At 29.3% G+C, this 26219-nt stretch overlaps 1 pseudogene; it reads left to right on the top strand.

Annotated features, from left to right (window-relative positions):
- The first annotated feature begins 4514 nt into the window (after nt 1–4514).
- LOC120205780 overlaps nt 4515–26219 on the top strand; it is a 46373-nt pseudogene continuing 24668 nt past the window's right edge.

Genomic DNA, 26219 nt, shown 5'->3' with positions numbered 1-26219 from the left:
ATATATTCAAACTCTTTAGAACAATTTTCAAAGTTAGAATTTTCTCAAAAAATATCAAAACTCACTGTTTGAATCAAGCTTTGACCAAGAGTTTTGAAACTTGCAAAAACATAATACTTTAAAAGTTTGGAAACTTTTCAAGAGTTTTGAAACTTTCCTTAAATTTTAAATTATCTCAAAAATATCATTCAAACTCTTTAGAACAATTTTCAAAGTTGGATTTTTCTAAAAAAATTTGAAAACTCACTATTTGAATCAAGCTTCGACCAAGAGTTTTGAAACTTGCAAAAACATAATACTTTAAAGTTTGGAAACTTTTCAAGAGTTTCGAAACTTTCATTAAAGTTCAAATTATGAAAAAAAATATATTATTCAAACTCTTTAGAACAATTTTCAAAGTTGGAATTTTCTCAAAAAATATCAAAACTCGCTATTTGAAACAAGCTTTGACCAAGAGTTTTTAAACTTGCAAAAACATAATACATTAAAGTTTGGAAACTTTTCAAGAGTTTCAAAACTTTCCTTAAAGTTCAAATTATCTCAAAAATATCATTCAAACTCTTTACAACAATTTTCGAAGTTGGATTTTTCTAAAAAAATATATGAAAACGCACTACAGCAAAACTTTACATTTGCGGCGTTTTTTACCTATAGCGGCGTTTTTAAGCGCCGCAAAAAACACCTGCGGCACTATGAGAAACGTCGCAAAAAACGCCACTGAAAATAGCGTCGCTAAAGTTCGCGGCGTTTGGTAACAAAAAACGTCGCAATAGATAACAATATATAGCGGCGTTTGGTAACAAAAAACGCCGCAATAGGTGTTGGTATTTAGTGGCGTTTTTCCAACAAACGCTGCAATAGGTGTTCCGATTTAGCGACGTTTTACCCACAAACGCCGCAATAGGTGTTGAGATTTAGCGGCGTTTTTCCCACAAACGCCGCAATAGGTGTTGAGATTTAGCGGCGTTTTTTCCACAAACGCCGCAATAGGTCTTGAGATTTAACGGCATTTTTCTCACAAACACCGCAAAAAATCTAGTATATAGCGGCGTTTTTTAGAATAAACGCCGCAAAAGGTTATATCTATAGCGGCGTTTTAAGATACAAACGCCGCTAATTACCTCTCTATAGCTAAAAGAAATTGATTTTGCAAATTAAAACTAATTTGTCAATTGTTGTTTTCTACTCTTTTATTACCTAAATTTAACCTGTAGCATTTTCCAATAAACTTTACATCCATAACAACAAACTTAAAATCCATAACAAGAAAAATGAAATCCATAATAATAAATCAAAGTTTACATTAACGTAAAATAATGTTGTTCAACATTATTAATAATAAACAATAATATCTAAGATATTTTGCTTCTAATCTTACACATTCTTCAAAATTCTTCGTCACAATGAGGCGCTTAAATTCAAAGAGATAAATCCAGTTTATATGGGAAAACAATGATGCAGAGCTAGTATCGTCCTGTCATTTCTTGCACAGATATTTTGCTTCATGAGGTCTTACTCCAATTGGCATGCCACTTGAAAAGGCCCCATCCATGGCAATGCAAACCCGATCTCTAGTTTCATATCCAAATAAATCATCAGTTTATATGAAAATCCATTATATCTTACGTTAAAAAAGTTAACAACACATTTCTGCATGGTCAGTCCCAGCAGTCAACAACTCTATGGCATGGGCAACCATCATGATGATAAGCAAAATATAGAGACATATCTTAATAATTGTGCAGAAACATCCAAGCTTGAATTTCATGATAACTTCTAACAGCTTATCGAACCAAACATATTTTAAATCAATAGCACCCATAAAAAGGCTCTAAAACTGCATTCCTAACAAACTGAAATATATAAATATGGAAATATGATAGCTTACCAAGGACCAAATCCTTTCAAGCATTCTGCTAAAACAACCTGAGAACAGACAAAAGCACAATCTAACTTAAAGATAAGGAAGCAAAAAGAGAATTTAACGGAGATTGTAAATTAATATTTTATCCCCATTTGTCACCTCAGTATTTTCCCTAAGAATTTCAATTATAAGCCCCATCAACTTATGTGCAGAGGCCATTGGTTTCAATTGAATGTTTTTCTGTGCCAAACTGTACATGCTTTCTAACCAATAGCAGAAGAAAATAAATAAACGAGATATGTAAATACAAGGAAAGTACATACCACTGTGAATGGCCTGATGTATAACAAGTGAGAAATATACAATTCTATCCAATGGCATGTTGCAGAGCAGAGACTATTAGCATTACCCAACATTATTTGTAACATACGGTAACCTACAAAACATCCGAGGAAGAATAAAAAGGGAGTCAGCCGATGCTTTTTAACAGTAAATTTGGTATTTGTTTGCGCAATTGAATTTACCCTAGTTTCAAAAATGTATTGGAGCTTTCGTAGTCGTGCGATTACCGTTGGAAGTACAAACGTTGGTCACCGACTCCGACAAAAAACCATAAAAAATGAAGTAAAATTTATAATCATTAGACGACTAGCTATTAAATTCAATAAGATTAAAAGACCACATCAAATCATAATAGCAATCATTCACGTCAAAGTAGTAATGTTGACAAAGAAATATAGTGATTCCTCAACCAACAGTTCCAAACATCACAATTTCCATATCACAATTTACCTCATCCAACATTTCCAAACATCACAATTTCCAACGGTTCCAAACATCATTCCCAATCTTCTTTTGAATGCTAGCACCAACACCATGGGACTCTGCTGTATCAGATTCCTCATTCCTCTACAGTTGAATCATACTGAAGAAACAACGGCAAAAGGTACCTAAACATCCAAATGACACAAGTTATCAAGTAATAAAGGATTATAGACGTAACTTATATGATTGCTACAATGTCATTCTCATGCACATCCAGTAGAAATAGTTTTTACATCCAACATAAAAACAGAAAAATCATAATAAATGTATAATAATAGGAAAAGATAGAGAAAGTAATGACACCAAAAAAGACTTGAACATAAAGTGTGCAACCACAAGAAACAAATAGCCGACTATTTACTCTCTATAATATTCTATACTGGAGCATGTTCCCTGGGAATTTATAAGAGTAATCGAATTCAAGAAAAGAAACACAATAGTCCAAGAAGGTTCTATAAAAAGTTGAATCATGGAGCTACTGATCAAATCATCATCTTGTAGAAACATCGAAAAGTAAAGTAGGATATAGAAAATTAACAGAAAAAGGCTGTTACAGAAATTTACAACACAAATTGTGATCAAACAATATTTTTTCTCGTTAAGAGTAAAAAGAACACCTAGCAGAAGGAAACAAATGCCAGAAAAAAATGGAAGAAAGATTGTTATAAGAGTTTGCAGTGCACTTCAGTTTAATGGAAGAATTAACACTTACAATCGTGCAAGGAATTAGTACTCAGGTTCCTGAACAATTTAAAAAATACATGTAACTTTTCTATGTCCTACTTTGCAATCCAGTTTTCCTAAAATGGGCATCTGTAGCAAATTTCAATGTTAAATTCTTAAAGTAACTCGGAAAGCAAGAGCTTTTAAGTGATAAAATTGCGTGACAAACATGCAAGTCTGCAGTAATCAATTCTATTGGGTTAAGATCCACCATGGGTCCACAAAAAAAGGATAATTCTTCATCTATGAATTGAAAACAAGACAAGAAGATAGCAACTTCATTCGTACAAGTAACTATGACCCCGGAGCTTAATTTAGTTTGTTCATATATTTAGTAATTTCGGAGTTCAAATGCAAACATATTAACCTCCTTTGCACAAACAAAATTCAAATAACTATGAACATCTAAGAATAATTGGTTCATGTAGGTCTAACACATAGCAGACATTGGTGGCATAATAAGAAAGAAAAGACCCATTTTTAATGCAAAGGCTCAAATTTTACTCTTAACAAAGCCACTCAAGATTCACATTCATTAGGCACAGCCACAAAGTTCATAGTAATTCTCTCCTTTAACACAAATCAAAATGTAAAAGAGGGCTCCCCAGATAATTGGGGAAAGGAGCGCAAACCCCAAGAGAACCCATTTCTGTAAAGAAAACATGTAACTTTCACTAACAAGATAAGTCATTCCCAAGGAAGCAGCAATGAAAGACTATAATTTGTGTTAAATGCTCCAAGTGCAACAAGTTAGAAAGGTAATCATGCTTAGTAAATCATTGATTCCTCATATCTTCACTGTGTATACATGATGTTGAGTTGAGGACGTAGAAGGGTAGCATAACTAATACTTACAGGCTTATCAAGTTTGAAAGAAGACTAATCTTCTCACTGATATACCCCTTCAAACCTTGACTTCCGAGTTCGCCATATATAAGCTTCTGAGAATCTGTTCCTTCACCCAGAGATTAAATCCGATTTAAAAGCCCCTCAAATATAATTAAAGGAAACTGAGTACTAGATTCAGAACCAAAATATACACAACCAAAATTAACAAAAAATCAAAAAACCTTCATTTTTTTAAGGCTGATCAAAATTAACAATGTGTCGCCGGCATTGTCGAGAACAACGCACCGGTTTCATCGTCTTCTACTTCTAACTTGCGTGGATCAACCGTCGCAGGAAACGCCGTTGTTGATATCCCGGTTAGTTGTTACCAGCTGATCGGCATTTCGAGTCAAGCCGAGAAAGATGAGATTGTGAAGTCGGTGATGAATTTGAAGGGTACCGAGGTTGATGATGGTTACACTAGTGATGTTTTTGTTTCTCGACAGGTGATCGAAGAGGTCGTTTTTTGTACCTTTTTTTGGATTTAAAAAAAAAACCTATTTCCTTCTTTCCCTCTTCATTGCAGGAAGTTTTGATGGATGTAAGAGATAAGCTGCCTTTCGAAACGGATTACACCGGAAATGTGAAAGAGAAGATTCCCCCGAAATTATCTCTTCGAATTCCATGGCGTTGGTTGCCTGCTGCTGCTTGCCTTCTTCAAGAGGTGCAATTCTCCACTGATCCACCCCCTAATTTGTAGTTTATTATAATAAGAAGATATTGTTAAACATTTAGGGAAATAATGTCCGTTTCCCATTTGAAGCTAAAAGCTTCTTAAAGTTTGAATTTAGAAGCAAGTGCTAGCATTTTTTAAAATTAAGAAAACAGTGTCCATGGCTATTCGTCATGTTTGAATTGGAGTTATTGTAAGCAAACAGTAAGTAGGAAAACCATCCACCAAAGAAAGCCTTAAAAAAATGAAGGTTTTTATCTTGGAAAGATAGAACTGATATGATAGGTTAAATCACTTAAATATAAAAAATATAAAATGATAAAATATTATATATATATATATAATCGGGTCGGGGTGGGGCGGGGATACCTTGCCCCGATACTGAACCCGAACCTGAAAAAATCCCCGAAAAAACCCGATACCCGACCCGACCCAAAATTTTTCAAACCCGAACTTAGTCGGTTTCGGTTTCCCCGTCGGGTTCGGTCGTTTCTGTCATTCCTAGTCTATAGCAGTGTTTGTTCAAAAAATGCCACTAAAGTACAGTACTTTAGCGGCGTTTGTATAAATGCCACGAAAGTACTAGTCTATAAAGGCGTTGTTTAAAAACGCCACTAAAGTACAGTACTTTAGCGGCGTTTGTATAAAAACGCAACAAAAGTACTAGTCTATAGCGGCGTTTGTTTAAAAAACGCCACTAAAGTACTAATATATAGCGGCGTTTGTTTTGAAAACGCCACTAAAGATTTGAAACTAGAAATGCCGCTATAGACCCATTTTGCTGTAGTGAACTCACTATTTGAATCAAGCTTTAACCAAGAGTTTTGAAACTTGCAAAAACATAATACTTTAAAGTTTGGAAACTTTTGAAGAGTTTTGAAACTTTCATTAAAGTTCAAATAATGTAAAAAATATATCATTCAAACTCTTTAGAATAATTTTCAAAGTTCGAATTTTCTAAAAAAATATTAAAACTCACTATTTGAATCAAGCTTTAACCAAGAGTTTTGAAACTTGCAAAAACATAATACTTTAAAGTTTGGAAACTTTTGAAGAGTTTCGAAACTTTCATTAAAGTTCAAATAATGTAAAAAATATATCATTCAAACTCTTTAGAACAATTTTCAAAGTTGGAATTTTCTCAAAAAATATTAAAACTCACTATTTGAATTAAGCTTTGACCAAGAGTTTTGAAACTTGCAAAAACATAATAATTTAAAGTTTGGAAACTTTTCAAGAGTTTCGAAACTTTCCTTAAAGTTCAAATTATGTCAAAATATAATTCAAATTCTTTAGAACAATTTTCAAAGTTAGAAGTTTCTCAAAAAAAAAAATCAAAACTCACTATTTGAATCAAGCTTTGACCAATAGTTTTGAAACTTGCAAAAACATAACACTTTAAAGTTTGGAAACTATTCAAGAGTTTTGAAACTTTCCTTAAAGTTCAAATTATGTAAAAAAATATCATTCAAACTTTTTAGAACAATTTTAAAAGTTATAATTTTCTCAAAAAATATCAAAACTCACTCTTTGAATCAAGCTTTGACCAAGAGTTTTTAAACATGCAAAAAAAAAACTTTAAAGTTTGGAAACTTTTCAAGAGTTTCGAAACTTTCCTTAAAGTTCAAATTATGTCAAAAATATCATTCAAACTCTTTAGAACAATTTTCAAAGTTGGAATTTTCTAAAAAAAATATCAAAACTCACTATTTGAATCAATCTTTGACCAAGAGTTTTGAAACTTGTGAAAACATAATACTTTAAAGTTTGGAAACTTTTTAAGTGTTTCGACACTTTCCTTAAATGTAAAATTATCTCAAAAATATCATTCAAACTCTTTAGATCAATTTTCAAAGTTAGTATTTTTTCAAAAAAATATGAAAACTCTCAATTTGAATCAAGCTTTGACCAAGAATTTTGAAACTTGCAAAAACATAATACTTTAAAAGTTTGGAAACTTTTCAAGAATTTCGAAACTTTCCTTAAAGTTCAAATTATGTCAAAAATATATTCAAACTCTTTAGAACAATTTTCAAAGTTAGAATTTTCTCAAAAAATATCAAAACTCACTATTTGAATCAAGCTTTGACCAAGAGTTTTGAAACTTGCAAAAACATAATACTTTAAAGTTTGAAAACTTTTCAAGAGTTTCGAAACTTCCCTTAAAATTCAAATTATGTAAAAAAATATCATTCAAACTCTTTAGAACAATTTTCAAAGTTGGAATTTTCTGAAAAAAAATATCAAAACTCACTATTTGAATCAAACTTTGACCAAGAGTTTTGAAACTTGCAAAAACTTAATACTTTAAATTTTGGAAACTTTTCAAGAGTTTCGAAACTTTCCTTAAAGTTCAAATTATGTCAAAAATATCATTAAACTCTCTATTTGAATCAAGCTTTGACCAAGAGTTTTGAAACTTGCAAAAACATAATACTTTAAAGTTTGGAAACTTTTCAAGAGGTTCGAAACTTTCCTTAAAGTTCAAATTATCTCAAAAATATCATTCAAACTCTTTAGAACAATTTCAAAGTGGATTTTTAAAAAAAATGAAAACTCACTATTTGAATCAAGCTTTGACCAAGAGTTTTGAAACTTGCAAAAACATAATACTTTAAAGTTTGGAAACTTTTCAAGAGTTTCGAAACATTAATTAAAGATCAAATAATGTAAAAAAATATATCATTCAAACTCCATAGAACAATTTTTAAAGTTGGAATTTTCTCAAAAAATATCAAAACTCACTATTTGAATCAAGCTTTGACCAAGAGTTTTGAAACTTGCAAAAACATAATACTTTAAAGTTTGGAAACTTTTCAAGAGTTTTGAAACTTTCCTTAAAGTTCAAATTATGTCAAAAATATCATTCAAACTCTTTAGAACAATTTTCAAAGGTTGAATTTTCTCAAAAAATATCAAAACTCAAAATTTGAATTAAGCTTTGACCAAGAGTTTTGAAACTTGCAAAAACATAATAATTTAAATTTTGGAAACTATTCAAGAGTTTTGAAACTTTCCTTAAAGTTCAAATTATGTAAAAAAAATATCATTCAAACTCTTTAGAACAATTTTAAAAGTTAGAATTTTATCAAAAAATAAGAAAACTCACTATTTGAATCTAGCTTTGACCAAGAGTTTTGAAACTTGCAAAATCATAATACTTTAAAGTTTGGAAACTTTTCAAGAGTTTCAAAACTTTCATTAAAGTTCAAGTAATGTAAAAAATATATCATTCAAACTCTTTAGAACAATTTTCAAAGTTAGAATTTTCTAAAAAAAATCAAAACTCACTGTTTGAATCAAGCTTTGACCAAGAGTTTTGAAACTTGCAAAAACATACTACTTTAAAGTTTGGTAACTTTTCAAGAGTTACGACACTTTCCTTAAAGTTCAAATTATGTCAAAAATATATTCAAACTCTTTAGAACAATTTTCAAAGTTAGAATTTTCTCAAAAATATCAAAACTCACTATTTGAATCAAGCTTTGACCAAGAGTTTGAAACTTGCAAAAACATAATACTTTAAAGTTTGGAAACTTTTCGAGAGTTTCAAAAATATCATTCAAACTCTTTAGAACAACTTTCAAGTTGGATTTTTCAAAAAATATGAAAACTCACTATTGAATCTAGCTTTGACCAAGAGTTTTGAAACTTGCAAAACATAAACTTAAAGTTTGGAAACTTTTCAAGAGTTTGAACATCATTAAAGTTCAAATTATGTAAAAAAATATCATTCAACTCTTTAGAACAATTTTCAAAGTTGGAATTTTCTCAAAAAATATCAAAACTCGCTATTTGAAACAAGGTTTGACCAAGAGTTTTTAAACATGCAAAAACATAATACTTTAAAGTTTCGAAACTTTTCAAGAGTTTTGAAACTTTCCTTAAAGTTCAAATTATCTCAAAAATATCATTCAAACTCTTTAGAACAATTTTCGAAGTTGGATTTTCTAAAAATATAGAAAACCAACTATTTGAATCAAGTTTAACCAAGAGTTTTGAAACTTGCAAAAACATACTTTAAGTTTGGAAACTTTTCAGAGTTTCGAACTTTCATTAAAGTTCAAATAATGTAAAAAATATCATTCAAACTCTTTAGATCAATTTTCAAAGTTAGAATTTTTTCAAAAAAATATGAAAACTCACTATTTGAATCAAGCTTTGACCAAGAGTTTTGAAACTTTCAAAAACATAATACTTTAAAGTTTGAAACCTTTTCAAGAGTTTCGAAACTTCCCTTAAAATTCAAATTATGTAAAAAAATATCATTCAAACTCTTTAGAACAATTTTCAAAGTTGGAATTTTCTGAAAAAAATATCAAAACTCACTATTTGAATCAAACTTTGACCAAGAGTTTTGAAACTTGCAAAAACTTAATACTTTAAATTTTGGAAACTTTTCAAGAGTTTCGAAATTTTCCTTAAAGTTCAAATTATGTCAAAAATATCATTAAAACTCTTTAGAACAATTTTCAAAGTTAGAATTTTCTCAAAAAAAATATGAAAACTCTCTATTTGAATCAAGTTTTGACCAAGAGTTTTGAAACTTGCAAAAACATAATACTGTAAAGTTTTGAAATTTTCCTTAAAGTTCAAATTATGTAAAAAAAATCATTCAAACTCTTTAAAACAATTTTAAAAGTTAGAATTTTCTCAAAAAATATCAAAACTCACTATTTGAATCAAGCTTTGACCAAGAGTTTTGAAACTTGGAAAAACATAATACTTTAAAGTTTGGAAACTTTTCAAGAGTTTCGAAACTTTCATTAAAGTTCAAATAATGTAAAAAATATCATTCAAACTCTTTAGATCAATTTTCAAAGTTAGAATTTTTTCAAAAAAAAATATGAAAACTCACTATTTGAATCAAGCTTTAACCAAGAGTTTTGAAACTTGCAAAAACATAATACTTTAAAAGTTTGGAAACTTTTCAAGAGTTTCGAAACTTTCCTTGAAGTTTAAATTATGTCAAAAATATCATTCAAACTCTTTAGAATAATTTTCAAAGTTTGATGTTTCTCAAAAAATATCAAAACTCACTATTTGAATCAAGCTTTGACCAAGAGTTTTGAAACTTGCAAAAACATAATACTTTAAAGTTTGAAAACTTTTCATGAGTTTTGAAACTTTCCTTAAAGTTCAAACTATGTAAAAAATATATTCAAACTCTTTAGAACAATTTTCAAGTTAGAATTTCTAAAAAAAAAAAATCAAAACTCACTATTTGAATCAGCTTTGACCAAGAGTTTTGAAACTTGAAAAACATAATACTTTAAAGTTTGGAAACTTTTCAAGAGTTTCGAACTTCCCTAAATTCAAATTATGTAAAAAAATAACATTCAAACACTTTAGAACAATTTTCAAAGTTGGAATTTTCTGAAAAAAATATAAAAACTCACTATTTGAATCAAACTTTGACCAAGAGTTTTGAAACTTGCAAAAACATAATACTTTAAATTTTGGAAACTTTTCAAGAGTTTCGAACTTTCCTTAAAGTTCAATTATGTCAAAATATCATTAAAACTCTTTAGAATAATTTCAAAGTTAGAATTTTCTCAAAAAAAATATGAAAACTCTCTATGTGAATCAAGTTTTGACCAAGAGTTTTGAAACTTGCAAAAACAAAATACAGTAAAGTTTTGAAATTTTCCTTAAAGTTCAAATTATGTAAAAAAATATCATTCAAACTCTTTAAAACAATTTTAAAAGTTAGAATTTTCTCGAAACTTGGAAAAACATAATACTTTAAAGTTTGGAAACTATTCAAGAGTTTTGACACTTTCCTTAAAGTTCAAATTATGTAAAAAATATCATTCAAACTCTTTAGAACAATTTTAAAAGTTAGAATTTTCTCAAAAAATATCAAAACTCACTCTTTGAATCAAGCTTTGACCAAGTGTTTCGAAACTTGCAAAAACAAAATACTTTAAAGTTTGGAAACTTTTCAAGAGTTTCGAAACATTCCTTAAAGTTCAAATTATGTAAAAATTATCAATCAAACTCTTTAGAACAATTTTCAAAGTTAGAATTTTCTTAAAAAATATCAAAACTCACTATTTGAATCAAGCTTTGACCAAATTTTTTGAAACTTGCAAAATCATAGTACTTTAAAGTTTGAAAGCTTTTCAAGAGTTTCAAAACATTCCTTAAAGTTCAAATTACGACACAAATATCATTCAAACTCTTTAGAACAATTTTTAAAGTTAGAATTTTCTTAAAAAATATCAAAACTCACTATTTGAATCAAGCTTTGACCAAGAGTTTTGAAACTTGCAAAAACATACTACTTTAAAGTTTGGAAACTTTTCAAGAGTGTCGACACTTTCCTTAAAGTTCAAATTATGTCAAAAATATATTCAAACTTTAGACAATTTTCAAAGTTAGAATTTTCTCAAAAAATCAAACTCACTTTGAATCATGCTTTGACCAGAGTTTTGAAACTTGCAAAAACATAATACTTTAAAAGTTTGGAAACTTTTCAAGAGTTTCGAAAATTTCCTTAAAGTTCAAATTATCTCAAAAATATCATTCAAACTCTTTAGAACAATTTTCAAAGTTGGATTTTTCTAAAAAAATATGAAAACTCACTATTTGAATCGAGCTTTGACCAAGAGTTTTGAAACTGCAAAAACATAATACTTTAAAGTTTGGAAACTTTTCAAGAGTTTCAATACTTTCATAAAGTTCAAATAATGTAAAAAAATATATTCAAACTCTATAGAACAATTTTCAAAGTTGGAATTTTCTCAAAAAATATCAAAACTCACTATTTGAATCAAGCTTTGACCAAGAGTTTTGAAACTTGCAAAAACATAATACTTTAAAGTTTGGAAACTTTTCAAGAGTTTTGAAACTTTCCTTAAAGTTCAAATTATGTCAAAAATATCATTCAAACTCTTTAGAACAATTTTCAAAGGTTGAATTTTATCAAAAAATATCAAAACTCACTATTTGAATTAAGCTTTGACCAAGAGTTTTGAAACTTGCAAAAACATAATAATTTAAAGTTTGGAAACTTTTCAAGAGTTCGAAACTTTCCTTAAAGTTCAAATTATGTCAAAATATCATTCAACTCTTTAGAACAATTTTAAAAGTTAGAATTTTCTCAAAAAATATCAAAACTCACTATTTGAATCAAGCTTTGACCAAGAGTTTTGAAACTTGGAAAAACATAATACTTTAAAGTTTGGAAACTTTTCAAGAGTTTCGAAACTTTCATTAAAGTTCAAATAATGTAAAAAATATCATTCAAACTCTTTAGATCAATTTTCAAAGTTAGAATTTTTTCAAAAAAAAATATGAAAACTCACTATTTGAATCAAGCTTTAACCAAGAGTTTTGAAACTTGCAAAAACATAATACTTTAAAAGTTTGGAAACTTTTCAAGAGTTTCGAAACTTCCTTGAAGTTAAATTATGTCAAAAATATCATTCAAACTCTTTAGAATAATTTTCAAAGTTTGATGTTTCTCAAAAAATATCAAAACTCACTATTTGAATCAAGCTTTGACCAAGAGTTTTGAAACTTGCAAAAACATAATACTTTAAAGTTTGAAAACTTTTCATGAGTTTTGAAACTTTCCTTAAAGTTCAAACTATGTCAAAATATAATTCAAACTCTTTAGAACAATTTTCAAAGTTAGAATTTTCTAAAAAAAAAAAAATCAAAACTCACTATTTGAATCAAGCTTTGACCAAGAGTTTTGAAACTTGAAAAAACATAATACTTTAAAGTTTGGAAACTTTTCAAGAGTTTCGAAACTTCCCCTAAAATTCAAATTATGTAAAAAAATAACATTCAAACACTTTAGAACAATTTTCAAGTTGAATTTTCTGAAAAAAAAATATAAAACTCACTATTTGAATCAAACTTTGACCAAGAGTTTTGAAACTTGCAAAAACATAATACTTTAAATTTTGGAAACTTTTCAAGAGTTTCGAAACTTTCCTTAAAGTTCAAATTATGTCAAAAATATCATTAAAACTCTTTAGAATAATTTTCAAAGTTAGAATTTTCTCAAAAAAAATATGAAAACTCTCTATGTGAATCAAGTTTTGACCAAGAGTTTTGAAACTTGCAAAAACAAAATACAGTAAAGTTTTGAAATTTTCCTTAAAGTTCAAATTATGTAAAAAAATATCATTCAAACTCTTTAAAACAATTTTAAAAGTTAGAATTTTCTCAAAAAATATCAAAACCTACTATTTGAATCAAGCTTTGACCAAGAGTTTTGAAACTTGGAAAAACATAATACTTTAAAGTTTGGAAACTATTCAAGAGTTTTGACACTTTCCTTAAAGTTCAAATTATGTAAAAAATATCATTCAAACTCTTTAGAACAATTTTAAAAGTTAGAATTTTCTCAAAAAATATCAAAACTCACTCTTTGAATCAAGCTTTGACCAAGTGTTTCGAAACTTGCAAAAACAAAATACTTTAAAGTTTGGAAACTTTTCAAGAGTTTCGAAACATTCCTTAAAGTTCAAATTATGTAAAAATTATCAATCAAACTCTTTAGACAATTCAAAGTTAGAATTTCTTAAAAAATATCAAACTCACTATTTGAAAACTCACTATTTGAATCAAGCTTTGACCAAATTTTTGAAACTTGCAAAATCATAGTACTTAAAGTTTGAAAGCTTTCAAGAGTTTCAAAACATTCCTTAAAGTTCAAATTACGACACAATATCATTCAAACTCTTAGAACATTTTTAAAGTTAGAATTTTCTTAAAAATATCAAAACTCACTATTTGAATCAAGCTTTGACCAAGAGTTTGAAACTTGCAAAAACATACTACTTTAAAGTTTGGAAACTTTCAAGAGTGTCGACTTCCTTAAAGTTCAAATTATGTCAAAATATAATCAAACTCTTTAGAACAATTTTCAAAGTTAGAATTTTCTCAAAAAAATATCAAAACTCACTATTGAATCATGCTTTGACCAAGAGTTTTGAAACTTGCAAAAACATAATACTTTAAAAGTTTGGAAACTTTCAAGAGTTTCGAAAATTCCTTAAAGTCAAATTATCTCAAAATATCAAACTCTTTAGAACAATTTCAAAGTTGGATTTTCTAAAAAAATATGAAAACTCACTATTTGAATCAGCTTTGACCAAGAGTTTTGAAACTTGCAAAACATAATACTTTAAAGTTTGGAAACTTTTCAAGAGTTTCAATACTTTCATTAAAGTTCAAATGTAAAAAAATATATCATTCAAACTCTATAGAACAATTTTCAAGTTGGAATTTTCTCAAAAATATCAAAACTCACTATTTGAATCAAGCTTTGACCAAGAGTTTTTGAAACTTGCAAAAACTAATACTTTGAAAGTTGGAAACTTTCAAGAGTTTTGAAACTTCCTTAAAGTTCAAATTATGTCAAAAATTCATTCAACTCTTTAGAACATTTCAAAGGTTGAATTTCTCAAAAATATCAAACTCACTATTTGAATTAAGCTTTGACCAAGAGTTTTGAAACTTGCAAAAACATAATAATTTAAAGTTTGGAAACTTTTCAAGAGTTTCGAAACTTTCCTTAAAGTTCAAATTATGTCAAAAATATCATTCAAACTCTTTAGAACAATTTTAAAAGTTAGAATTTTCTCAAAAAATATCAAAACTCACTATTTGAATCAAGCTTTGACCAAGAGTTTTGAAACTTGGGAAAACATAATACTTTAAAGTTTGGAAACTTTTCAAGAGTTTCGAAACTTTCATTAAAGTTCAAATAATGTAAAAAATATCATTCAAACTCTTTAGATCAATTTTCAAAGTTAGAATTTTTTCAAAAAAAAATATGAAAACTCACTATTTGAATCAAGCTTTAACCAAGAGTTTTGAAACTTGCAAAAACATAATACTTTAAAAGTTTGGAAACTTTTCAAGAGTTTCGAAACTTTCCTTGAAGTTTAAATTATGTCAAAAATATCATTCAAACTCTTTAGAATAATTTTCAAAGTTTGATGTTTCTCAAAAAATATCAAAACTCACTATTTGAATCAAGCTTTGACCAAGAGTTTTGAAACTTGCAAAAACATAATACTTTAAAGTTTGAAAACTTTTCATGAGTTTTGAAACTTTCCTTAAAGTTCAAACTATGTCAAAATATAATTCAAACTCTTTAGAACAATTTTCAAAGTTAGAATTTTCTAAAAAAAAAAAAAATCAAAACTCACTATTTGAATCAAGCTTTGACCAAGAGTTTTGAAACTTGAAAAAACATAATACTTTAAAGTTTGGAAACTTTTCAAGAGTTTCGAAACTTCCCCTAAAATTCAAATTATGTAAAAAAATAACATTCAAACACTTTAGAACAATTTTCAAAGTTGGAATTTTCTGAAAAAAATATAAAAACTCACTATTTGAATCAAACTCTGACCAAGAGTTTTGAAACTTGCAAAAACTTAATACTTTAAATTTTGGAAACTTTTCAAGAGTTTCGAAACTTTCCTTAAAGTTCAAATTATGTCAAAAATATCATTAAAACTCTTTAGAATAATTTTCAAAGTTAGAATTTTCTCAAAAAAAATATGAAAACTCTCTATGTGAATCAAGTTTTGACCAAGAGTTTTGAAACTTGCAAAAACAAAATACAGTAAAGTTTTGAAATTTTCCTTAAAGTTCAAATTATGTAAAAAAATATCATTCAAACTCTTTAAAACAATTTTAAAAGTTAGGATTTTCTCAAAAAATATCAAAACCTACTATTTGAATCAAGCTTTGACCAAGAGTTTTGAAACTTGGAAAAACATAATACTTTAAAGTTTGGAAACTATTCAAGAGTTTTGACACTTTCCTTAAAGTTCAAATTATGTAAAAAATATCATTCAAACTCTTTAGAACAATTTTAAAAGTTAGAATTTTCTCAAAAAATATCAAAACTCACTCTTTGAATCAAGCTTTGACCAAGTGTTTCGAAACTTGCAAAAACAAAATACTTTAAAGTTTGGAAACTTTTCAAGAGTTTCGAAACTTTCCTTAAAGTTCAAATTATGTAAAAATTATCAATCAAACTCTTTAGAACAATTTTCAAAGTTAGAATTTTCTTAAAAAATATCAAAACTCACTATTTGAATCAAGCTTTGACCAAAATTTTTGAAACTTGCAAAATCATAGTACTTTAAAGTTTGAAAGCTTTTCAAGAGTTTCAAAACATTCCTTAAAGTTCAAATTACGACACAAATATCATTCAAACTCTTTAGAACAATTTTTAAAGTTAGAATTTTCTTAAAAAATATCAAAACTCACTATTTGAATCAAGCTTTGACCAAGAGTTTTGAAACTTGCAAAAACATACTACTTTAAAGTTTGGAAACTTTTCAAGAGTGTCGACACTTTCCTTAAAGTTCAAATTATGTCAAAAATATATTCAAACTCTTTAGAACAATTTTCAAAGTTAGAATTTTCTCAAAAAAATATCAAAACTCACTATTTGAATCATGCTTTGACCAAGAGTTTTGAAACTTGCAAAAACATAATACTTTAAAAGTTTGGAAACTTTTCAAGAGTTTCGAAAATTTCCTTAAAGTTCAAATTATCTCAAAAATATCATTCAAACTCTTTAGAACAATTTTCAAAGTTGGATTTTTCTAAAAAAATATGAAAACTCACTATTTGAATCAAGCTTTGACCAAGAGTTTTGAAACTTGCAAAAACATAATACTTTAAAGTTTGGAAACTTTTCAAGAGTTTCAATACTTTCATTAAAGTTCAAATAATGTAAAAAAATATATCATTCAAACTCTATAGAACAATTTTCAAAGTTGGAATTTTCTCAAAAAATATCAAAACTCACTATTTGAATCAAGCTTTGACCAAGAGTTTTGAAACTTGCAAAAACATAATACTTTAAAGTTTGGAAACTTTTCAAGAGTTTTGAAACTTTCCTTAAAGTTCAAATTATGTCAAAAATATCATTCAAACTCTTTAGAACAATTTTCAAAGGTTGAATTTTCTCAAAAATTATCAAAACTCACTATTTGAATTAAGCTTTGACCAAGAGTTTTGAAACTTGCAAAAACATAATAATTTAAAGTTTGGAAACTTTTCAAGAGTTTCGAAACTTTCCTTAAAGTTCAAATTATGTCAAAAATATCATTCAAACTCTTTAGAACAATTTTCAAAGTTGGAATTTTCTCAAAAAATATCAAAACTCACTATTTGAATCAAGCTTTGACCAAGAGTTTTGAAACTTGCAAAAACATAATCCTTTAAAGGGTAAAGTATAGTAATGGTCACTGAACATTTCTGAAGCTTGCATTTAGGGAATGATATTATGGCTGTTATGGTGAGCTCGGGGTCACTTAGCCTTGCGAAACACACACCCCTCTTTAATTAATGCAACACTTAAGGAAAACCTGGGTCATATAAAATCAATGTCTCCCTACCTTCTGGTTAGGTCTTGGTCACTAAGCGTCGGCACTTTACCAGGCTAGTCTACTCCTGTATAGTACTCAGGATGTGTCCGGGACATATGGCATCGACACAACATCCAACTAGCGTAATAGTGCCTAAGTACTTTATTTGAATTATCTGGATAATCCTTACACAATTACGTTACCATTGCTAAGTAACTCGGGTATCCTTGTCGTTTTCCCGAGCATCAAATAAAGGCATAAGTCTTATAGAACCTTACCTCATTAAAATATTATGTTACCACACATTTAATTATTGTTTCCACTTTAATTCTTATGGAATGTATACCCCCTTGAATTAACCCGACTCACCTTTCTCCATTTAGCTAGCAAAATTGCCCAAGTTTTTACGTAGATATCAATACTCGCCTGGGAGTATCAATACTCACCCTTCTCAGTATCGGTACTCAATAGAGTACCGATACCAAAATCACATTCGATGTTTTAGAAAATATCCTAGTACTGATACCCCTATGGGGAGTATCGGTACTACCCTCTTGGTATCGACATCCCCTAAGTATCAGAACCAAAATAGCACACTGGAAACCAAAATGCAACCTCGAGTATTGATAATTCCCTCACATTTATTCAATTTTTACACGAAGAACAATATCGGCACAATTCTTATAGTACTTACACCCTCGATCCTAAACCTCTATTTTCTTTCCTAAAAACACTACCAAAACACTCCTAAGGTGCCCCTAATCTCCCCATTTGGTGTTTAAGTATAATTTATCATGTAAAGAACTGCAACACCCATTTCCCGTATACGTCCCTGTAGACAAGTCACATATGTCACATGACTTTTAAAACATTTTCGTACTTGGAAACTAGTATTAATAATATAGTTTATAAAATGTTCTTCAACTACTAATATATAAAATAACGTTTAGAAATCTATCAAACAGTAGTTTAAGCTCAAACATTATATAATACTACAACCAAATAGCAGGTATCTTATCAGAGCATCACAACATATATAAGTACATCCTAACTAGTAATAACAAATTAAACATCTAGAGATATCATACTATTAATGATGAAGTAACTCTTGATAGATGATATCAGTTGTACTCCTTACTCCGATTCGTACACTAAACCTATGCGTGAAAATCTTCACACGCTAAGTATTCACTTAGTGAGGCATAATAAAACAAATAAGGCATTTTAAAAACATGTGTAAACCATTATAAGATCAAAATATGATTTATCATATAATGTACATAAAGAATAAAAACTGAATTGATAAACCAGGTTTTTGTCAAATAACTTGCGAAACAATATTTAGTATGCCTAACATACCTATCAATCGATATATTCAAAAGTATTCATTCATAGCCCAATGTATGTCAAATGAGAATAGTTGCACATAAGTGCTAAACAAAAGTATATGTACTATAGTAACAGTGACACTATCCTGATATATCAAAATGGTAATTCACAAACTCATTACGAATACGATGCATGCACACAAAGGTACTAATATGAAAATGTAACATATTCATTAAACAAAATTTATCGATAACCATCATACTCCAAGTATGTCAAAATGCACCTATGACTCTCAATCCACATACAATAGGCCTTTAAATCAAATTTATAGATTAAACATTTATTCTAAAACATCGATAGTTGTTAAAATAATATAAAAGTTCATTCATCTATTTTAGGATAGTTCATACCCTAAAATCACCATAAACCATTTTCATAAACCTTATGACAATATTCCAAAATATGAAAAACTATTCTTTTATATAAAACATTCGAGGTTCACTCATCGCAAGTCATCCTAATATCATATAAGTAAATAATAATTGCACTCACCTGATATGCCTTACTATCAAAATTCGATTATTCTTGAACTTTTTCCTTGCATTTCACTTTGCTCGTATCACGAGTTCGATCACTATCTACACGAGCATCCATACAAAGCATATACAAATATAAAATAAATGTCAGAATTCTTATTAACTTTTCATATTTAATAATAATACTCCAAAAGTACTATTATTTTTTAATTCTTCTACAATTCATCTTAACTTTTCCTTTTTATTCATATTGGACTCTTGTCATTAATTTTCAATTAAAAGCACAAATAAGCCCAATAATTTCCAGCTTTAAACTTTCAGCCCAAATACCTCAACAACGCCATATTTATCATTTAATCCACCCATTTTCACAATGTTTACCATTTATCATTCAAACTTTGTCAACTTTCCAAAATGGCTAAATTTCACATTCTAACATCAATTTCAGACCCCAAATAGTAATTTCCAGCATAGTACAACAATTATTGAACAATTATACAACAACCCAAAACTTTTTCACAATTGTTGATTTGGTCCCCAACTTTCACAAAATTACAAATTGGCCGAAAAAAATTTATATGGCTTTTAGAACCTTTCCAATATCATTTCTAAGACACATGAAATTTTTCAAAATTTTTGCCCATCATATTCCTCAAGGTCGAATGGTTATGTACCCAAGACTAGGATTTTCATGATTTTACTCGATTTTGATTCAATTCAAGCCTAAAATCAACCTCAATTCAACTTTGTACAATCCCTATAATCAAAGCCCTCATCAAATTTCATCATAACATAGACTTCTTCTAAGATTAGGGTTAGGCCAAAATTACCCATATCTTATATAGGTATGCATAGTTGATTTTAATCAAAAATCATGCTTGGAAATGATTCTACAACCTCAAAAACATCAAAATCCTTTATCAATTTCATAAACCCTAATGTGAACATAAACCCTAGAATTTGGGATCTTTGAACACAAACAAAATTAGCAAGCAATAATGGTACCAAATGATAGCGTTTTTCGAATAGAACAATTTTTTATTTCACGGCATGATTCGAAATCCAAACAAAATTGCTCAAAAATAAAGATTTTTTTAACATGGGTTGGGGACTCACGACAATGTTGCTGGAAATTAGCAAGTTAAACGAAATTTTCATGTTAATTTACCTTTTATTTAATCTTAAATGAATAAAATATTCATTTAATGAGAAATGTCTATTTTGCCATTAAAGAAACTTGATATTTACCTTAAAACCAAGAAACATAACCTAATCATCTTTCCAAAGTCAAAGATGAACAAAATATTTTACCCTTTTCAAATTTTACTAAGTAACTTTCCAAAAATAACAATCTTACCACTTTGATCCAACAGTTCAAATTTAACATGGAAAAAAGTTCTCAAATCCAATGGTCCATATTATTTTTCATCATTTTAACATGTAGAATTAATATTTATAAGCCTAATTTATCATTTTTCAGTTTTTCCCGAAATTGCTATTCGATATGGTTTACCAATTTCTAATCAAACTTGAACCATTTATAGTTTTCAAATAAATTTCAGATCAAGAATCTAATTTCAATAAAACCCCACTCACAAAATTAGACTATCTACTTATGGAATAAAAATTAATTTTGAGAAAATTACCATTTAGGACATTGAACTTTTCCCAACTTTATACTTTGGCCACTAAACTTTCAAAACATATATTTTGGTCAGTAAAAAACTTTATGGTATTAAAAATCACCCCTTAAAAAAAATTCATCCTCAAATTTTATTATGTACCTGATGTGAAGAGGTGCAGTTACTGTATTTTCATGTCCTTTTCTCTTTCCCTAGTCGTTTACTCGACTTTATGATTATGCCAAAGAACTTTGACCAAATAAATCATCTTGTTCTACAGTTCTTTGACTTCTCAAGAAAAAATCTCAATCGGTTCCTCTTCATAGGTCAAATATAATCAAATATCTATTTCCTCTGAGGTGATAATATACGACAGATCTGATCAATACTTCCCTGAGCATCGACATGTGAAAAACATTATAGATCTTGTCCATTTTTGGAGGCAATGCTAACTGATAAGCCTCTGGTTTGAATCGTTTCAAAATATCATAAGGTCCAATAAATTTTGGACTCAGCTTTCCTTTGAGTCTAAACCGCAATACTTTCATCCAACGCGATACCTTAAGAAATACTTTATCACCCACTGGATATTCAATCTCTTTTCTCTTTAGGTCTGCATAAGACTTTTGTCGTTCGGAAGCTATCTTGAGATTATCATCAATGATCCCCACTTTATCTTTAATTTTTTTTATCAAATTAGGGATAACTAGATCTCAGTCCTTAAGCTCGAACCAATTTAACGGTGTTTGGCACTTTCTCCCATAAAGAGCTTTATACGGAGCCATATTCATGCTCGAATGATAGATGTTGTTATAAGAAAATTCTGCTAAGGACAAATACTTTTCTAATGATCCCTTAAATTCTTTCACACACGTCCTTAGCATATCTTCCAATATATGAATGGTCTACTCTAACTGACCATCCATCTACGAGTGATAACCCATACTGAGATTCAATCGAATACTCAACGCCTCATGCAAGGAATTCTAAAATCTCAAAGTAAACCTTGGATCTGTTCTTGATACTATCAATACAAGCACTTCATGTATTTAATATATCTCTTTTATGTACAACTCCGCATATTTATCCACCGAGTAATCTGTCCGAACTGAAATAAAATGAACTATATTGGTTAATCTATCAATAATCACTCAAATGGAGTCTTTCTTGTTTGGTGTCAACGATAACCCCGAAATAATATTCATAATGGCTCATTCTCACTTTCATTCAGGAATGAATATCGGTTGTAGCAGTTTGGAAGGCACTTGATGTTCAGCTTTCACTTATGGCCACATCAGGCACTATGCCACAATTTCTGTTATAGCTTTTTTTATATCAGCCCACCTATATCGACTCTTTATGTCCAGATACATCTTATTTCTTCCTGGATGCATAGTCAATGGACTATAATGTGCCTTGGTGTGTATATTTCTTCAGTTCTTCATTAATTGGAATGCAAAGTCTTCCACGATAATATAAACATCCATCGGTCTTGACTTCAAAGTCTTTAGTCTCATTTTTTTCCTACTTGTATAATTTTTGTCAAACACTTTTCATATTTTCCTTGAATCTCTTTTATCAAATCCAAAAGCATTGGCTTTAACTTTAACTCAGCAATCAATGCAGTAGCTTCATTTAAAGATAAATGTGCATCCAAAGCTCGTAAAGCTGTACAAGTTTTTCAGCTAAGTGCATCAGCCACAACATTATCCTTTCGTGGATAATAGTCAATGATCACATTATAATCCTTTAAAAGCTCTATCCATCTTCTCTGTCTCAGGTTCAACTCTTTTTGAGTTAAAAAATACTTTAGGCTTTTGTGATATATATAGATATAGCACTGCTCACCATACAGATAATGACGCCAAATCTTTAAAGCAAACATGACTGCTGCCAACTCTAAATAATGTATCAGGTAATTCCTCTCGTGAGTCTTTAACTGTCTCGAGGTATAGGCCATAAGCTTACCTTCTTGCATAAGAACACATCTTAATCCATTATGATACGCATCATTAAAAAAAAATTAATCTTTACCAAACTCAGGTTGTACAAGAACTGGTGCCTATGCTAAAATCTTCTTTAGATTTTCAAAATTCTCTTGATAGTTATTCGTCCAAAAAAAGGAACATCTTTCCTTAAAATCTTGGTTAACAGTGATGCTATCATCAAAAAGTTCTTCACGAACCTTCGATAGTAACCAGAAAATCCCAAGAAACTCCAAATTTCTAAGACGTTTTTCGGGGGTTTCGAATCCACTATAGTATGGATTTTCTTGGGGTCTATCGTTATGCCATCTGCTGAAACAACATGGCCAAGAAAAGCAACTTCTGTCAACCGAAATTCATATTTTGATAGATTGGCGTACTACGTTTTCTCTCAAAGAGTCCCCAAAATTTATTTCAAATAAAGATGAAACACTCGATTATTCAAATCCATTAATGTTACGAGAGCATTAGTCAAACCGAATGGCATCGCCACAACTAGTAGTCTCCATACTGCATCCGAAAAGCTATATTAGGAATATCCTCCTCTTTAATCTTCAATTGATGGTATCCAGACCGAAGATCAATCTTAGAGAACACTGTTGCACTTTTCAGTTGACCATACAGATTATCAATCCTCATAAGTGGATACTTATTCTTATTGTCACTTTATTCAACTGTCGATTATCTATGCATAATCACATAGATTGATCTTACTTTTCTCCAATAGCAAATGTACTCCCCAAGGTAAAACACTCGGTCTGATGAAACCTTGATCAAGGAAATCTTATAACTGAGTCTTTAGTTCTCTTAACTCGGTCAGAGCCATTCAAAACGAAACCATAGAAACATGCTCAATACCCTAATAACCATCAACCTTGAATTCAACCTCTTGATCTGGAAGAAACCCAGGTAATTCATCTGGAAATTCTCGAGTATCAATCACATTAGCTAGAAAATATATGCATCCTTCTGACATCATTTTCTTCGCAATCATTGCCGATAACACATTAGGGGGTTATTTTACTTTTCACCAATCACTATAATTTCCAAATCCTACGCATATTTTTGAAATAATCGCTTCTTGCAACAATCAACCCAACCATAATGCAAAGACAACAAACCCATGCCCAATATGATCTTAAACTCGTCAAATGTTAATTCTATCAGATTCACTGGGAACATAGCCCCATGAATATTTATCAGATATTTACTACATGTCCGACTCACATTTGTACATGACCCATAGGGTTTACCTATATCATATCACTTGAGATCAAGTCAAATAGAATACCTCTATTTTAAAATTCCTTATTTCATTCTTAAGGTGATCCGAATAACTTTTCTAGATCCATTGAAAATATTCTCGAGAAGTTGAAGCATTTTCCATCCTAACAATGAAAGTCTAAATGTCCACATCATTCAATAAGAAGACTTGACAACTTTGTAGCAATACCTTCATAGCAGTTAATGTTAAAATCACACTAGTAAACAAATTTATCTTTTTCCTGCCACTACGAACTCGAAACTTTTCAAGTTCTTGAAAATCAACCATAATCTAAACGATTATTCATTATAGCATGGAAGGGGTAGACAATTCATTCCATAAATTTACCTTCGCAAGGTAACTCTATCAAGTCCATAAAACTTAACATCTACTCTCATTCAAACTCATTTTAAAACCTTTAGAATGATAACATAATTATCATCTAATTCACTATTAACTCAACTTTCTTTAAACTTTTAGCAGACAACTTACTTACCGCTTACTTATTTCCTCTAACTCAAATCAACATTTGTTTAAGCAAATTAATGCTTAACTTAAATATTCCTCAATTATTTAAGTTTACCTGTAAAAACCTCGGAGAAATCAATAGATTCAATAATCTCCTTTGGATCCTCATCCAATACTTCACATGTAATCCATTTAAACTTTTAAATGGATTACTCTAATAAAGTAACTTCATTAAACGTTGGGGCGTTTCTTCCACAAAATAGAGGGAAATCACTTACAACTCCAACTCTTATAAGACGTGATACTGAAGTCATGTCGGATCTTTTTGGGTCGATTTCAATCTCGACCTTCCTTTCAACTTTCTTGCATTTATCCTTAGTTATTGACATCTAACACAACACGCATAATTATAACTTAAGTTAGTGAGGAGTGACATTAATCATACCATATTGACACCATATCAGTAACTTTGACATCCCAGTGGCATGTATACACTTTTTACATAAAATACACTCATTTTTTACCGAGAATCAGCTAAACTTGTAGCTTTGATACCAATAAATGTGACACTTATTTCCCGTATATGTCCCCATACATGAGTCACATATGTCACATGACTTTTAAAACATTTACCTTTTAAGTAAATTGAAAAACAAATTTTCATACAATGGGTTGGGGACTCACAACAATGTTTCTGGAAATTAGCAAGCTTACATAAAATTTTTAAGTCAATTTCATGTTAATTTACCTTTTATTTAAGCTTAAATGAATAAAATATTCATTTAATGAGAAATTTCCATTTTGCCATTAATGAAACTTGATATTTACCTTAATACCAAGCCACATAACCTTATCATTTTTTTAAGTCAAGGATGAAATTTTTTTTACCCTTTTCCACTTTGATCCAACGGTCCAAATTAAACATGGAAATAAGTTCTCAAATCCAATGGACCATATTATTTTACATCATTTTAACATTTGGAAATAATATTTTTAAGTCTAATGTATCATCCTTCAATTTTTTTCGAAATTTCTATTCGATCTGATTTACCGATTTCTTACCAGACTTTAACCCTTTCTAGTTTTCAGCATAAATTCCGGATCAAGAATCTAATTTAAATAAAACCCCACTCTCAAAAGTAGACTATCTATGTATGGAATAAAAATTATTTTTGGGAAAATTACCACTTAGGTCCTGATTATTTTTCTAAATTTATACTTTAGCCATTATATTTTTAAGACTTATATTTTGGTCACTAACCAAAATTTTGCGTATTACTAGAACATAAAAGGTCATCACTTTGAGCATAAATAACAACAAATCCTATTTTCATGTTTTAAATCCCCCACCCAAGTGTTCACAAAGGCTCATACACACAACATGCATCAAAACTTACACTTTGATCTACAAGCAGTAGAGAAGGGTTAAAAATGTGTTACTTTTCACCTAAGAGTTACAAAATGACCTCAAGCTCAACCAAGGTCCAACTTCTTCTTGTTCTTATCTTTTGAGTTTTCACCCACTTTTCTCACTAATCAAAAGCAAATAAAATGATTACTAACTTACTCGAAGGCCTAAGGGAAGTAAAAATGAGATTCTAAACTATTTGGGATAGATTTGGAGCATCCAATTGCCTTAGAACCCAAAACCCCCACTAAACCTCTTCCATGGCCACCATGGCCAAA

Source organism: Hibiscus syriacus, unplaced genomic scaffold (assembly GCF_006381635.1).
Source record: "Hibiscus syriacus cultivar Baekdansim isolate YM2019G1 unplaced genomic scaffold, ASM638163v2 tig00013040_pilon, whole genome shotgun sequence".
Lineage (NCBI taxonomy): Eukaryota > Viridiplantae > Streptophyta > Magnoliopsida > Malvales > Malvaceae > Hibiscus > Hibiscus syriacus.
Note: the sequence above shows the minus strand (reverse complement) of the source record. Positions and strands in the feature narration are given on the sequence as shown.